The 17,134-nt window shown below is 36.3% G+C and overlaps 1 long non-coding RNA gene across 5 annotated transcripts in view; it reads left to right on the plus strand.

Moving 5' to 3' along the window:
* Nucleotides 1-425: 425 nt before the first annotated feature.
* LOC103886213 overlaps nucleotides 426-17,134 on the plus strand; it is an 88,297-nt gene continuing 71,588 nt past the window's right edge. For 4 of the 5 annotated variants that reach the window (XR_004184932.1, XR_004184933.1, XR_002523350.2 and 1 more), the window contains exons 1-3: nucleotides 426-3,378; nucleotides 14,327-14,420; nucleotides 16,851-16,920. This is a non-coding gene — a long non-coding RNA (uncharacterized LOC103886213). The remainder of the gene's footprint in view (nucleotides 3,379-14,326; nucleotides 14,421-16,850; nucleotides 16,921-17,134) is intronic. The other variant, XR_002523347.2, reaches the window with a different exon arrangement.

Here is a 17,134-nt window from a genome sequence, read left to right on the forward strand (position 1 = left end):
ACCTGCCACCACACCTGGCTAATTTTTTTTTGTATTTTTAGTAGAGATGGGGTTTTGCCATGTTGGACAGGCTGGTCTCGAACGCCTGACCTCAGGTGATCAGCCCACCTTGGCCTCCCAAAGTGCTGGGATTACAAGCATGAACCACCACGCCTGGCCACATGCCTGTATCAAAGTATCTCATGTATTCCACAAATATATACACATACTATATACCCATAAAAATTAAAAATAAAAAAATTCAAAAAAGATACAATAATGAAGTTTTATTAGTTGGACAAAAGCACATTCCAGGAAAAACCTGGCATGTGAAATAAAATGAGTATAAAACAGCAAAGTATATTAGGGAAGGAATGAGCATTTTGTTATTTCTCTAACTGATATAAAGTGGGGGTGAGGTGGGGTGGGGTGGTGAGGCAGGAGATCAGAATGGCCAGTTAGAGCTAAGCTAGATATTATTTTGTGTTGGTAGGAAGACAATGAGGAATTTTTAACTGGGGAGATATTTTATTAGACTTTAGTTTTACAAACGATGAGAAAGTCTTTCAGAAAAAATTGTGAAAGACTTTGAAATAGACAAAAAACTTTACTAGGTGTCTTCAATCAAAATATATATTGTCTAAAGGACAGAGCACACCTTTCTGAGTTATTTGATTTTATGGGGTTTGCATCTTTCATTGTCTTTGAGCTATTTAAAATTCTGTAAATTGCAGATCATGTCGATGCAAATGACTCTTGTCCATAGATGTGCAAATGAATTGTCTGGAGACTGGAAAATTAATTTTCCTTCCTACTGTGGAAAAAGCCAGACTTGAATATATTGGTAAATTCATCTCAACATCGCTTATTAACCTATATAAGTGTGGTACTTTAACTTCTCCTTTGAACTCATTGTAACATCTTACTGGCTCCCTCATTCATTAATTAGTTAAATAAAATCTACGACACATGTTTATTTTATAGTTGTATGAAAGTTATCATGTTACCTTAAAATATTTTTTTAAACTTGTCTGTCCTGAGTGAAGAGACAATGTGCTTCATATGAAAGCAATGGTAGCACACGCAGATGGAGAGAAGGCAATATAGTAGATAGTGCTTTATACTGACTTTGTACTGACAAAACCTAGTGTACTGGCTTTGTACTGACAAGACCTAGTGTACAGGCTTTGTACTGACGAGACCTAGTGCTCTGATAAGATGTGGGAAGTGATGAATTATGAGGGTTCAAAAATGATTCCCTGATTTCTGGCATGAGTGATTACATAGATAATTTCTTTTATCAAGATATGACACACAGGAAAAAAGATATCAAGGTAGAAATTACAGTGGGTTATTAGATATTTGGTTGTGGAGTTTAGAAGTATCTGATGCTAGAGGTGCTGATTTGAGAGTCATACATTTATAGATGTAAATTTATGAGACTAAATTTAAACATTAAGGAAGAATTGTAAGGTGAAAAGACAAGTGGGCACAAACATTTTAGGGATGAGCAGAGTCAAAAGATCTAGTAAAAGAGATGGGAAATAAGTCTATTTTAGGATGATGTTACAGAAGTCAATGGAGAACAATGTTTTTTTAGAAGGAAAGACTAGTCAATGGTGTCAAATGCTGGAATTTTCAGTCAGTTGGGTTTGGCAGTGTGGAAGTCAGCGGTGGCCGTTGCCAATCAAGTTTAAGTGTCATGGGGTGTGTGTGTGTGTGTGTGTGTGTGTGTAGAATGGTAAAAGCAAAAACAAGGTGTTGGGAATCTGAAAGTCTGATAGAAGGTAAGGAAAGCTGTGGGAAAGAAGGTATGAATGGGTGAAAAATCAAGGGAATTTTTAAGATTGAACATAGCCTAAGGGGAAGGAGTCATCTGAAGACAAGGAAAAGAGAGAAGGAATTAAATTTAAAAAGCTCCAAGTTAAATCAAAATATATCAGACTCAGAGTCCAAGTGGAAACAACTTTCAAAAGGAAGAAGAAGATGTTTTACCCTGAGGTTCAAGGAAAAGAGGAGTAGCTGGGAGCAGCACAGGTAGCTTCTAAGGTTGCAGAGCAGGAAGGTGAAATATATGTTACTTGATAACTCTTAATATCATTTACTCAGAGTGAAGGAGTGAAATTCAGGAGGAAAGGAAAAAGTATGCCTAATCCCTGAGTTGAATGGGAGTGGGAAAGCTGATAAAAGATAAACCTTCATGATAAAATTAGTCTGGTATAAGTAGCTTTTCTCCTGGTGTACTGCTCTTTGCAAGGTTTATTTGCAGGTATGAAACACCTGGTTCATGGATGGTTGCTAAGAGATATGCCTACTCTGAAATATCTTTTTCACCTTCCTTTACTTTTCACCATTACACTTTTTAGTTCATTAGAAAACTGTGGGGGAAGGATTAGTCTCCTCAAACCTCAGTTGGATATGTATACCTGGCAATGGTCTTTCTAAAAATGTAGTACATCATTTTAGCTCCATTATTGAAACACTAAGTCATGAGATGATATAATATACAACAGATAATTTCCAGTGGGGTAAAATTGTAACAACCACCATTGTGGGAAGGTGAGAACAAACAGAGTGTAGGTTAGGAAGGGCAGATCTTTATACTAAGAATGGAAGATATCCAAAAAGAAGGGGACAATATGAAGATGAGCTTCATCTCACAGTTTTGCTTAAACAGTCCAGAATATGGATAATCATGGTTACTTACCTCTAGCAGTGTAGTATCGATAGGTAATGACTTAGTCATTTTAGAATGATTATTTCCTATGTGATATTCTCCCAGATCACTGCTCTAAGTGCTTTACATGTGTTAAATTCTAAATTGTTTAATCCTTACAACCACGCATAAGTTAGATTATTCTTGTTTTACAAATGCAGAAGTCATTGAGTTAAAAGTCATTGAGTTAAAAGAAAAACCTTGTAATTCACATAGCTAGCATGTAGTGAAGCTTCAAACCCAATTGCATTGATGCAATTGTGGATACCCTACCTCATTTTGCTGGCTGCCTCTGTGAATTGCAATAACTTGTTGCACTCCTTGGGTGCTATGCAGTACCTGTTACAAGGACTCTCACTACAAGTCTGGCTGTTTTTTATTTCACTTGTCTTCTCCATGTGCTGTGATTCTTAAACTTTACTGCACTCAAGAATCAAGGGAACTTATAAAGAAATCAGATTCCAGGGCTCCAACCCCAGAAATTCTAATTCTAGAAGCCTGAGTATGTCCCATGAATTTACACTCTAAGCAGACGTCCTAGGTAACTCTGAAACAGGTGGTCTATAGACCACACTTTAAGAGTTATCTTCAAGGATTGGGCTAGTTTAGTTTCTGGTCCTTTCTTGTGTATCTTAATGTAAATAATTGGAACCTGTTGGGTTAAATTCCATAGTTAGTATTGTGTAAGTATGTGTAAATATGTTTTATGGCTGAAAGTGAAATGTTGAGTAATTTTTGTGGATTAGTAATATCTTTAAAAAGCACTCCTATTTCTATGAGACACTTTTATTACATCAGTATGTTGTCTGAACCTGGCTCTTTGTGGGGAAATCTTAAAAATTTTATATGAAATAGACAATTCTGCCAGAATTATGGCATCATAGCTTACTCAACAGCTTTGGAAACACATTAAAAGAAATATTATGAACTTACTATTCTTTCTCTTTACTGTTGACATTAGGATGTGACCTTAAAATTATAACTCTATGTGTTTATACCATATATGAAAATATGTATACATTTCATAGATATGAATATATAGGAGCAATCCACTTCTGCTTCGTTGCTTTTTACGTTTTGTTTTCAGTTTTCTAACAGAGGTCATCTTTCTATTCAGTCCAATCTCTATCTAATATTGACATAAGGGAACTATAGGCTATTTTAAAATGTCAGTTATAATCTCTGAATGGAGCTCTTGGGTGGTCAATTTCATGTTTCTGAATTTTGGTGGTGGTAGAGGTTTTTAGTGCCAGGTGTGTGGGGATTTGATTCCTGTGTAGAAGGATAAAGCAGGAACTAGATAAGATAGGTGCTGAGAAAATTAATTGACCTTTACAAGCCATTTGTCACGAGGCACAGGGTAGTCCAATGCACAATGAGTAATGTGTGCGGCAAGACCAGGTGTGTATTTGGTTATTTGTGGTAACATCCTGGTAGCTACTTGAAATCTGGTTGGTACTAGCCAAGCAACAGAAAATATTCAGATGGTTGAAATAAGATAGGTAATGACTTTTTTTTTTTTGTTTAGTTAGGTGATCTGTCCATTCAAGGCAGAATGCCACCCAGTGGTAGTCTGATAGGAGTGGCAAGGGCTTGGTGGTAAAAATGATGATGAAGAAAAGTGTACAAGCTATACATATCATAAGAGAACCTAGGACTCATTTGCAATATAATTCCAGGTAGACAAGTGATATATTTAGCTTGGTAAGAGTTGGTGCAGGAATTGGGGTCAACGGTTCTGTACTGTTAGAAGAGGTTCATTGGCAAATATATTTGAGAATCTGGGAAACATTTCCCTGGATAGTGTTTTTTTTCTTTTTTTAAAAGCGTCATGACACTCCTACAAATACCTCTCCTAAGTTCTAAAGAGACAAGCATAAGCCATAATGACTGAAAAAAATATAAAAGACAAGGTGAAAGGAAAATAAGGAATAATAATAAAACGGGGCTACAAGAGAGAGAACTAGCGATATGTGCTATAAAATTCTCAGAGTATCTGAAGGTGGGACACCAAATCAGTTTTGAATTTCCTAATGAGCCAAAACTAAGAAAGAATCAGGACAAGTTGCAAGATTCAAATTGTCCATATAATAACATACACCAGCTTGAGGGGAGGCTGTGGCCTTGAAGTCTAAAGGAAGTTTGCCCCATAGTTGTTACAAGGGAGACAGAATGAAACAGTGTGCCACAAGATTTTCTTACAACATTTTTATAGCATTTTTCAATATATGATACATCATTAAACAAAAGCACAATCGATGGCACGACGCTCTTGCGCTGAGACGGAGTCTCGCTCTGTCGCCCAGGCTGGAGTGCAGTGGCGGGATCTCAGCTCCCTGCAAGCTCCACCTCCCGGGTTTACGCCATTCTCCTGTCTCAGCCTCCCCAGTAGCTGGGACTACAGGCGCCCGCCACCAAGTCTGGCTAGTTTTTTGTATTTTTTTAGTAGAGACGGGGTTTCACCGTGTTAGCCAGGATGGTCTGGATCTCCTGACCTCGTGATCCGCCCATCTCGGCCCCCCAAAGTACTGGGATTACAGGCTTGAGCCACCGTGCCCGGCCAAAAGCACAATTTTTAAAAAGTTATTCTTTTATTGTCTGGGAAGGCCTAGACAATATGGTCTGGATTGATTGATTGGATAAACACAGAGGATCAAGAGAGGGGCAGAATTGTACCATGCATGCAGCAGGCCATGCTCGACAAGGGCCTCTGAGGATACAGCAGAGAGGTACCCCGGATAAATTCTGGCAAATCTTTCAGTATTGTTATTCTATGTTAGTGATGGAGGGAAGATTTATTTACATATTACTTAAATATTTACTGAGTACAGGATAAGTTTCTCATACTTTTATTAAAATAAAGGAGTTTAAGACTGTATTGAAGAGATAGCACTCTATAGTTCCAACCACAGGCAAATTAAAACATTCCTAAAACTAGACTCGTTTTTGTGTTGGCTCCAACACTTGAGCAAATTAAAGACTGAATCCTCATAGTTTCAACCCTTAGAGCATCTTTGAGACTATTGTAGTTTGGAAAATTTCCCATGCAGAAATAATTAATTGATCATTAGGCCATAAAAAAATCTTACTCAGGATATCTAACTTTAATTATAGTGGCTGGCCGGTGATATCATAGCTTAAATTACTCCTCAGTAACTAAAGGAGGTTTTCTGTCAATTTGTATGACAAATATCTGTCAAAATTTATGAGAGTCAGCATTCCTTCTGCTGTTAACTCACCAGGCCCTTTGTCTCTTGAGACCAGTGTCAGTCTATTAGATCATATCCCTAGTATTGAGGAGAGCACTCAATTGTTCTAGGTGTGAGGTAGGAATGGACTGCATGTATTAGGTAATCTACAATGTGTCAGTGGGCAAGTGTACCCTATGTGATGATAATGATAATGATATTATAATAGTGACTTTACTGAATATTTACTACATATACTTGATACTTGCTAAGCACATTATGCACTTTATTTCATTTAATTTTTGACATTCATTTAGTTGTTATTAAGTATAATTGTTTTCAATTTGCAGCTATGGAAACAAGAGTTTAGAGTTTAAAGAGCTTACTTACATTTGCACAGCTACAAGGTAGAATGTGCACCCAGGTGGAAATAGGAATGTCTGTATTCTTGTCTATTTGGAAAGAACAACTTTTGACTTTTCATCTTTGCATTTCCCCTTCTGACCTACAGATTATAGATCTCAGAACAGAGTTCAAATTAAGGGGCTTTTGCTATTTAGCATGGAGGTAATGTGTTGCCAGGCCCAAGGCTTAGCCATTGTCCCTGGATGGGAGCCACCCACCAAATTTCTTGAAAAATAACTGTTAAATATTATTATATCCAGCAGAGTAGATTCAGTTTTTCAGAAATATTTTCCATGACATTTAGAATCCTTAATGATTAGTGTGTTATTTAGAGATTTTAAATAATTTTATAGAACATGAATTATATTTTATTGTTTAAATTAAAAATTTATTTTAATGTTAAAAACTTTAAACTCCTTACTATATCTTCAAAGTACTGTTAGTTATTCCTATGACTTATTTGATGCTGGGGTCTTTGTCAGGTTAACTACTGGTATGGTAGTCTTTCAGTGGGCAATTTTGATTCACTTTTGAAAATCTTATTCACAAAACAATTTCCAGAAAGATATGATAAATAAGCAGGAATTACTTGTACATTTTATCTTCATAGTGTAAACCTTGGATAGTGCAAAATGCTCTGATCTCAAGAAATGCTACTTATGCACACAAAAATGTAAGGATGAAAAATGTTTGTCTGTATATACTGTTAAAATTTATTCTCTGCTGTTATTAGTTTCATGCTGTAGAAACAAACCCTGAATAAATTGCCTTAAGGCAATTATGCTTTTAGGCCATTTATCTTAATGCATTTCTAATATGAAGTCATATGCTCTTTTTCATTTTATAAGGAAATTGTCCTGGTGTCTGAGAGCTTAGAGTTTATAAAATATCTATATAAAAGGGTTGATCAGGTGAGGTCTTTTGGAAGAGCTAGCTTTTATACTAGATTTGTAAATAATTAATAAAATAGACTATTCTATAAGGACAGAGAATGTAGGAAAATGGAGATAGCAATTTAAAACACCAGGATGCTAAGGAGGAGGAATACTGGGTACATGATATAGAAGAAATTAAGAAAGATGGAGGGGGAAGTGAATAAAAATGGAAGGTTTTGAGTTTAGGACTGAGACATTTAAATTAGAGTCACAGGTGATGTAAAATTATATATTTACAGATATTTTTGTGCATCATATGTGGGAAGAACAAATGAAAGACTAATTTCATAATTTTGTGTGAGATATAAGTAAAAGTAACAGATTTGTTTAGTAAATTTCATATTAAACTTCCTCTATTTGGTACTAATATTTAGTAATAAATAAGAGAGAGTTCCTTCTCTGACTCAATTTGGTCATAGTCTTAGGGAGGAGTCTGGAGTACATGGACTACAATAATAGGTGCTACAATAACAAAAATAGATTAAAAATACTTCTGATTGAGGAAGTGAAGACTATTTAAAGGAGGTGACTTTTAAGCTGTACTTTCAAAGGTTAGTATCATTCCGATAAGTACAAGAGGAAAGCTATTCCAGGTGGAAAGGCCAGGGCTGGCCAAGCGTACAGACAGGACTGCTGGTCAGGAAGTTGGAAGGAGTATGCAAAATACTGAGAGGTGTTTTAAGCCCCTTGTAAAATCACAGTCTCTTTACATTTACATGTAGATCAGCTCTGAGTAAATAAGAAGACCTGATGAAATGTGCCAATGATTTTTTCCTACTTGTTTCTTATGTAAGAATTATGATGTGATTGAATAGAATCACAATTCTATTCACAACTGATAGAACTGTGGGGTAGACTGCCCAAAAGCTAGGTAGGCTGACATCATACTATCTTATACATATAAGCAATCAAAAATGTGTTCCGTGCCTTCACAGACATATTCTAATTCCATTCTCTCAAAAACTTTGTAAATTAGTGAGAGAAAACATTCTATCCCTTCATGGCAATTTAGATTTACAAACACTTGTCAAGATTACTTAATTGGTAAGTGGTGGAAAGGGATATGTACCCAGGTTTTCTGATGTCAGGTTTAGTTTATCCCACACATGCAAAATGACAGAGATGTGACCATTGTAACAGATTAATAGTATCAGAGGAGAATCAACAAAGAGAGCAGTAAATAATTTACCTGAAAATCTTTAATTTCCTGGTAAGGGAGCCTTATAGTTCTTGATTTTTAAGAGACAGCATTCTTCTGTTAGTTGATAGGCTATAAAGAAGCCAACTGCTGCGATATACTATTAAACTGCTATATCTTAATTTGAAATCTGTGGGTCTGGTCATGCCCCATTTAGTTGTTATTTGAATGGACAATGGTGAACCTATCTTCTGTAACAAATAGAAATAAATGAACTCTTATTAAGAGGATCCATATTCTATCAAGTTCATGTTTACTCATAATTTTGTTACAAGGACAAAGGGGAGAGAAGGATCCTTTAAAGAATTACTGTAGGATGTTTAGAAAAACAAATGCTCCCCCAAATACAGCATTACTATCTTCCCTTATACACTCCTGTTTTTTTTTTTTTTCTTTAAAAAAAAAAAAAACAGCAAGGAATTTCAGGTGTTTTATTGATAGCCCCATCAATCTTCACAATGTTTCCGTAAGTCAGGTAGGTGGCAAGAATTACTATTAAGAAGAGAAGAAATTTAATATGTTTGTTTGTTGCAAGGCAAAGACACATGAACACAGGAGATTTGTAGTAAGAACACTTTAGTTTGAAATATTACACATAATAGCAGGGGAATAAAGAATTATTCAAGGGAGAAAAAATTAAATATAATGAATCTTTTGGAATATGGAAAGTTTTCTCATAATAAATGAAAATAGAAAATAAATCATACTGAATATTAAAAATAGAAAAATATGATATTTCGGCTAAATTTAATAAATGTTTATTGAGTGCCTAATGAATTTCAACTGTAATCATTTTCTGTTTCCATTTATATTGAAGAATGCTATTTCTTAAGTGCTGAGTGTTAAAAATATTTTTAAAATGCTGAAGGCATCTCTTAATAATATAAGCAGTATATGAAAATGAGCTTTAATAATGATTCTAGTTGTGGGTGGTTGTGAGGAAGGAGACACAATAAAAATCCTTAGCAGGACCTCTGCTGAAGTGTCGAATACATTGTAAAAGGGTGAATAAAAATAGGTATAACCTCTGTCTTTAAGCACAGAGTATGGAAAAGTGTTAAAGGATAATGATTAGTTATTCATCCTCACTATGGGCATAATAAAAGGAGAGAAATCTGTAAGAAATTTTTAGTTGATAATTGGAAAGATTTCTCAGCAATGATCATTGCCTAATGCAATGCTAGGTTGGGCTATTAATGCAGGTTGTGGAACATTTTTAGACAAGAAAAGAGGTGAAGATATGGGGGTATGTGACTATTAATGTCCCTAGCCTGAGTGTGTGAGTGTATGTATGTGTACATGTATTTTAAGACTGTATTTTTGAGAGACTGCTTAATTCTTTTTATAAAATATGGGAGTGGGGAGGAAGTTCAAGGATGGATTGCTGATCTTTTTAGTTTATTTCTTTAATTTTTCTGACTCTATAAGTCTAGGAAATTAATGTTAAAATTTGCTATTCCTAGCATCAAAATTGTGTCCAAAGCAATTAAGTGAAGATGGAAAAATAAGTTGCCCAATGTGTATATGTACATATTGTAAGATGTCTCCAGATTTTAAGGAAGGCTAAGACATCGTTTGTCTATGTCAGTTAGAAGCCCAAAGTCATTTAAGCCTACTGGTTCATAACTGATAGAAATAAAGGGTCTCCAGCTGATAGTGACTTGATCTCTCAGAAGTATATATCTCTTCCAGAAGCACATAGATTTTAAAAGAGAAGTTGGTGAATAAGGCGATTCTTAACCCAAAAGATAGGAGTTCTAAGATTTCAAGAGTGGGACCAGAAGGCATGGGGAAGACATAATAATAGCAGAAGTACTTTCAGCCATACCATATAGGAGACCTCCCATAATAAAGGTGGACATAGGAACAAGAGACAGTAAAATAGTAAATTGATAAAGTGACTAAGAGAAAATGGGAAAAGTGAAAGAAATCACAAAAGGATAAGAAAGCTGAGCAGAGAGAGAGAATCTGGTTATGAGTGAGACATGAAGATGCAGAAGGAATGAAAAAGAGACAGAGGCCTGGGCACGGTGGCTCACACCTGTAATCTCAGCACTTTGGGAGGCCGAGGCAGGTGGATCACCTGAGGTCAGGAGTTCAAGACCAGACTAGTCAACACGGCAGAACCCCATCTCTACTAAAAATACAAAAATTAGCTGGGTATGGTGGTGGGTACCTGTTATCTCAGCTACTTGGGAGGCTGAGGCAGGAGAATTGCTTGAACCCGGGAAGTGGAGGTTTCAGTGAGCCACGATCATGCCATTGCATTCCAGCCTGGGCGACAAGAGTGAAACTCTGTCTCAGAGAGAGAGAGAGAGAGAGAGAGAGAGAGAGAGAGAGAACCCTCAAAACTATGCCCTGGTTCTAAAGTAGCCAAAGGAAGTGTCTACACATTGCTAAACAACCAATCAATTAAGTGTAAAACTTAATTAAAATTGTTGTTTTGCATTTTGCAGACTTAGTTGTAGCTACCTTTTTTTAAAACAACTTATTTTCATCTCCCTTTCTTCCCTCCTCATCTCTTTTACCCACTTCTCATTGTATGTATGTATGTATGTATGTATGTATGTATGTATGTATGTATCCATCCATCCACCTATCATCTAGCTATTTCTGTGTATTTAATTTGATTCTTTTATCAAATCCTCCAAGATGTAACAGGTTAAAGTTGATTGTAGTCATAATATTAAAAGCTCTTAAATAATTTGAATGTGAACCCAAAATTAGATCAGTGTTTCTCTAGTGTGATTCAAACCTTGAACAAGTTATACTTTTATTAAAATGTAGATCAATTGATTAAGAATCTTTGCAGATGGTTATGGTGATAATCTGTATGCTAGACTCTCTATTTTAAACACGTTTACATGATGAGTTTTATGCACTTTAACATTTGATAAGTGTTACTATAGAGTGAATATATAGAAACCTGGAAATGAGAAACTTTTCTGATTTTAGACATACGGGCTTTTTGGAATACTGATGTGAGTGTTGAGGTCAGAAAAATGAATCTCAGTTGTAGTGGAGGAGGACCTCTGAAGACTGCTCTCAGTAGGTAGACAACAAGTTGAGATGAATGTGTAGCTGTTTTCTACATTCTTGTTACTGCTATAAAAATAATTGAAATGCAGAATGCTTAACTTCATTCAGCTGTAAACCTTGTAAGAACGTCAATAAAAATTTAAAAATTCTATTCCTGTTCTTTCATTTTTCTAGTTTCCCTGGGTGTCTCTCATCACCCTGCCTAATCCTTTCTCTACAAAACTTTTCTTCTTGAAACTTGAACTCTACTTTTATTACTTTTTCCATTATGCAAAAGATAACTTAAAAAACTGTATAAAAGGTTTATGCATTTATGTTACAGTTTTGACAGTTGTGGATAAAAGTGAAATTGGTTGTTCCTACCTCAATGAAACTATTTTGTTAATACTTCAAAGATAATTTTTATGTGATTCACACTAGAGACAAGTTTGATTATTGATTTCTATAATAGAACATAATTATTTTTTGGGGAAACATTTACATTTGCCTAAGAAAAGGCTGTTTTTCATCTAAGCCTTTAAAATGGCTGAAATTTATCACATTTTAAAAGTTTGGGGTCTGACCAGGTGATACAGTAATGACCAACTATTTCTTCCATAAGCTTACTAGTAAATGAAGAAGGCATTTTTGGTAAATGGTATAATCTCTTGCATTAGATTGATTAGAGTTTTTCTTTTTTAAATTTCTTTAAAGTGACAAGTGTAAAAATAGACTACTGAGGACTAAATTATTTCTCTTCAGAATGATTTTATTTGCTCATAACTATTCTAGATGAAAGTGAAAAACTTCAAGTATACATGGAGTTTGATGCAATATGAAATGTATGAGTGTGGTATTTTAGCTCTCTAGTGAAATATAAGGTCATTACTTTGGAAGAAAAATTTCATATCCTTATAGGTCCCCATGATAGTCTTCTGCGCCAATGAAAGAATATAAAACATTAGCTCAGTCTCTTGGTTTATAATCTGTGAAGTTTTGAGTATATCGTTAGAGTTTTGAAAACAAGGAAACATGAATTATAAAGAAACCTTATGAGTTGTGGTTGAATGCAAAAATTAGTTCATTTGGGGGAAGTATATTGGCTCAATCCTATAGGCTAATTATCCAAATCTTGTTAAGATTGGATATATTTCCATCACAGATTTCTTTATTTCTAGTTGACTTAGGATAGTTTAATACTGGTGACCATAAAAAAAAGAATTAAAATAATTAGCAGAATACTTCAAGTGAGAAAGTGATTCTCCTTAAGTATTAAGTTTAATGAGGCTAAAAATGTTCTTTTGGGTAACCTCTGAGCCAGTCTTCCCTGACTCACCTGTGAACCAAATTTAGTACCTAACACAAATATATATATATATTTTTTTTTTTGAAAAAAAAAGAAAAGAAAAGAAAGAAGGCCTCTATAAGGGATAGTGGACAGAGAAGTAGAAGAAAACTGACTTTCTAGTTGGTGGACAACTTCCTATGTCCGCTAGCTTCCCTGTCTCCAGGCTGTGAGACAGGTTACTCACACATTCCGAGAGTTCTCCTGCACAGATGGAATGGAGGTAAAAGGGTTTCGTGGATCTCCCGCGAACCATTACATGACTGTTTCTTGTCACCAAGGTTCATCCCTGTGCTTCTATCATTTTCTCCTCTAGTTTATTAATATTGGGGTGTTCTCACTATTGCAACTTCCAAAGCTTTTATATAAGATACAGGGCTTAATTCTCATTTTTTTTAAATGTAAAAGGATGTTAAATTGGAGGTTTTAAAAGAGAAACCCATATATCAAATACCAATGTGAATCATGAAACAGATGACACTGTAGGAAGTTTAAGCAAGACCAGCCTGGGCAACAAAGTGAGACCCCCATCTCTACAAAACAATTAAAACAGATAAAGTGGATTTTAAAAAATTACAAAGTATCTCTCTTACCATGGGGTGTATCTTCCTTCATTTTAAATAAGAGGGGGGAATTCAGGAAGCTTAATATGGATATCTGGTGACAACTGGACTGAAGGGGACACTGAGCTCAGACTACACGTCTACAGGTTGTGAAGGCCACATCCGAGGAAATGTTATCCCAGACTGGAGTATGTCAGACTCAAGGGAGCTTAAGTAGGCTTCTTGTGATGCTGCCTAATAGGGTGATCTATAGGGCATTCAAGAGAAGGTAGAAGTGACTGCAAAATTTATAGACGCTTAGGAAGGAGTAAAAACCTCTGGGAAGGAGTGAATTTGTTTGTGTCAAGGAGCTGCATGTGAGAGTCCACACTAATGCTGGACATCTCTGAGGAACTCCAAAATTCACCGCGTCAGATAAAGCCAGCTGTAAATATCTGCTGGATCAAGAGTGTGGGAAATCAGTTCAGGGCTATGTAATCAAAAAGCACTGAGGAAACTGTGGGACCTGACTGAGTTTTTGCCAAAGGGAGAGGAAAAACTACCCCCAGATAATACACTTAGAGGGCATTTGAGGCAAAAGCATAATGTGTTCTGATTATATCCCATGAATTCTACTTGGTAAGGTACTATGTGCATAAGTCCCAAGGCCTCCTTAAATAACTAAAGATTAATAATTATTGTTGGCTCAATTGGTGTAATTTTAATAAGGAAACAATGGCTAGTAAAATTGGAAATTGAAAGTCTTAATTTTCAATCAGTACATTTCTTTATCTACTTCATGTAACAGAGTATTACATTCTAAACACAAACACTTATAATATGACTTTTTTCAAGATTAGATAATCACGAATCACTGGGATGTTGTCACATGGTACATTCTTGTTTAATTATGCATAATCAAGTTTTCCTTTATTTTATTATAGTGTGGTTTAATATCTCATAGATACTTATAAGAAGAATTATTTTCTAATCTCCCAAGGCCTTGCAGTAGTAGCACTGAGGGAAGCTAAGGGAAGCCAGTAGACCTAGAAGTCACTACCAAGTTCCCCTCCGTGTGATTTGTTGAATTCCAGGTGGGTACCGTAACTTTTGGACCATACTCTGAGATTGGCATCTTAAAAGGCCAAGATGGTAGTGGCTATCCTTGTGCCTGGTATAGACTTTGGTTTTGCTATTTTATATCAATTATTTTAGACAATTAAATATTGCAAGATATGCAATCTTAAAAAAGGAAAGTAGTCTCTCTTTATCCATGATTTTGCTTTTCCTGGTTATAGTTACCCATGGTCAAACATGATCTGAAAATGTTAAGTGGAAAATTCCAGAAATAATACTTTTTAACTCATATGCCATTCTGAGTAGTATGTTGAAATTTCACATGTCACATTCTGTCTGCCTGAGACATGAATCATCTTTTTGTCCAGCATATCCATGCTGTGTATGCTAAACATCCATTAGTCTCCTAGTGGCCTTCTCGGTTATCAAATTGACTGTTGTGATATTATAGTGCTTGTGTTTGACAGAGCAGAAGCACCATCGCCTTGGACAAACACCGCCTCTTTAAGTTCCAGCTCCCTTTCTAGTGTCATGCATTTCAAGGAAATCACTTCTCTTATTGCAAGCAACCAGAAAGAGCAGACAAGAAAACACAGATAAGACAGCTGGGGCACAGAGGGAGATGGGGGGAAAGTCTCTTGAGTAACTGCCAAACTTCACCCTCATACAATGGGCCCAAGTAAAACTGTCAGCCTTAATAAGCACATTCTCTCCCTTCAGGTGCACTAAGATAGGGAGGCTAAAAGCAGACTAAGGGATATGCCTGCAGCTGCAGAAAGATGTATGGGAACAGACACACAACTCTCTCTCCCAGATAAGCACAACAAAGAGAACAGAAGCAGTCCAAGCCTCTGCTAAACTCTCCCACCCTGAATCCTTAAAAACTCTTAATCTGTAAGAGAATGTGGCTCTGACCTAACTCAGCTAGCCACCCCTCTCAGGTTTATTTAAAATGATCCTGTCCCTGTTGACTGAAAAGCCACTCTTCGTGTTTCTCTCCTCTTTCTTTAATTTTTACAGTCTTCAAGTAACCCTTATTTTACTAAATCGTTCTATTTTGTTATTAGTTATTGTTGTTAATGTCTTACTTTGCCTAATTTACTAACTAAACTTTATTGTAGATAGGTATGTTTAAGAAAAAACACGGCATATAGAGGGTTTGGTACTATCTGAATTTTCAGGCATCCACTGGGGATCTTGGAATGTATCCCCTGTGGATAAATGGGGACTACTGTATTCTATTTAGATATCTGAGAATAAACTGACTGCAGGTAGTTTTTTGTAACTACTCCACCTTGCTCTATTTTCAGTTTTGTCATTTCTGTTGCAATGGTCAGAAACACCTATTATGGATGCTACTAATACCATTCTCTCTTATTATCGTCATCTTTCTTAGACTTCTTGGTGTCCCTCATTCATATGGTGGACATTGGTGTCCCTCATTCAAATGGCGGACATTGGTGTCCCTCATTCATATGGCGTTTTTCCATTTGAATTCTCCAAAGTTTATTTTTAAATTTTTATCGTGATACAGTTCATGCTCTACCCAGGTCCTCTTTAACTGCCCGTGCACTCAACTCAACAAATGCTGTTGATGTTTGCTGCCAGTGCCTCACAACTGAACAAATATTCTCGAAATATTTGTCTAAATAAGGAGCCACCTCACCTGGGAGCCATGACCTGCTTTCTTCCCAGTGCAGCCTGCAGCTAACATTTCTCTGATGGGAGAGGGGCTCTAAAAGGTTGGCCTCCTTGCTTCAGGTAGAGCTGACTCTGTAATATCTTGCAGATTCAGAGATCCTCATGAAGCTAGGCTTTGTCTAAGACCTCATACTTGCATAGCTTTTTTCCTGCATTACCTTTACCTCACTCCTGTTCCTCACTCCCCATTTCCTGACAGCACTCCTTCAATAAATAACTTGAACAAGAATTTCCATCTCAGACACTGTTTCTAGGGAACCCAACATAAGGTGATCATTTTGATCTCTCCTTAAAGCTTTGTCTAGGCAATCCCATGCTTCAACGAAAGCTAATTTGCTGACTTGCAAACTCTGCATGTAGTATTGTCTCCAGTGAAGGGTGTCCAGGTTCTTGGCATCTTGAACAAAGAATTGGATGAAACACACAAACACAGCAAGGAAGGAATGAAGAGATTTATTGAAAATGAAAGTACACTCCACAGTGTGGGAGCGGGCTCAAGCATAGGGGCTCAAGGGCCCCGTTACAGAATTTTGGGGAGTTTAAGTACCCTCTAGAGATTCCCTTGGTTATTTGGGATATGCAGTAAATGTAAATGAAGAGGAGGAAGTAAAGTAACAAACTTATTTACTTGGCCTACACCCTATGGAGAAGATATTTTCCTGTCATAGCTGAAGTGTGAATTGGCCTTATGTTTCCTGCCTGTAGACCCTATTTGCCTGCCTCAATATGTCTTATCTAAATTTCAGACTGAGAAGTACATTTGTCTACTTTTTGAGGATTTTTCAAATTTGGAACTGCCTCCTATCTCTGGACAAGGTTGTATTTTGATTCTTTAAATTGTATTGATTTAGAAATTTCAGAATCATAAATTATTAATTATCAAATTCAGTAGTCTTGTGAATATAACATCCTATGGCATATAAAGATTGCAGGCCGGGCGCAGTGGCTCACGCCTGTAATCCCAGCACTTTGGGAGGCGAGGCAGGCATATCACCTGAGGTCAGGAGTTTGAGAGCAGCCTGGCCAACAC

This window comes from Papio anubis, chromosome 7 (assembly GCF_008728515.1).
Source record: "Papio anubis isolate 15944 chromosome 7, Panubis1.0, whole genome shotgun sequence".
Classification (NCBI taxonomy): Eukaryota; Metazoa; Chordata; class Mammalia; order Primates; family Cercopithecidae; genus Papio; species Papio anubis.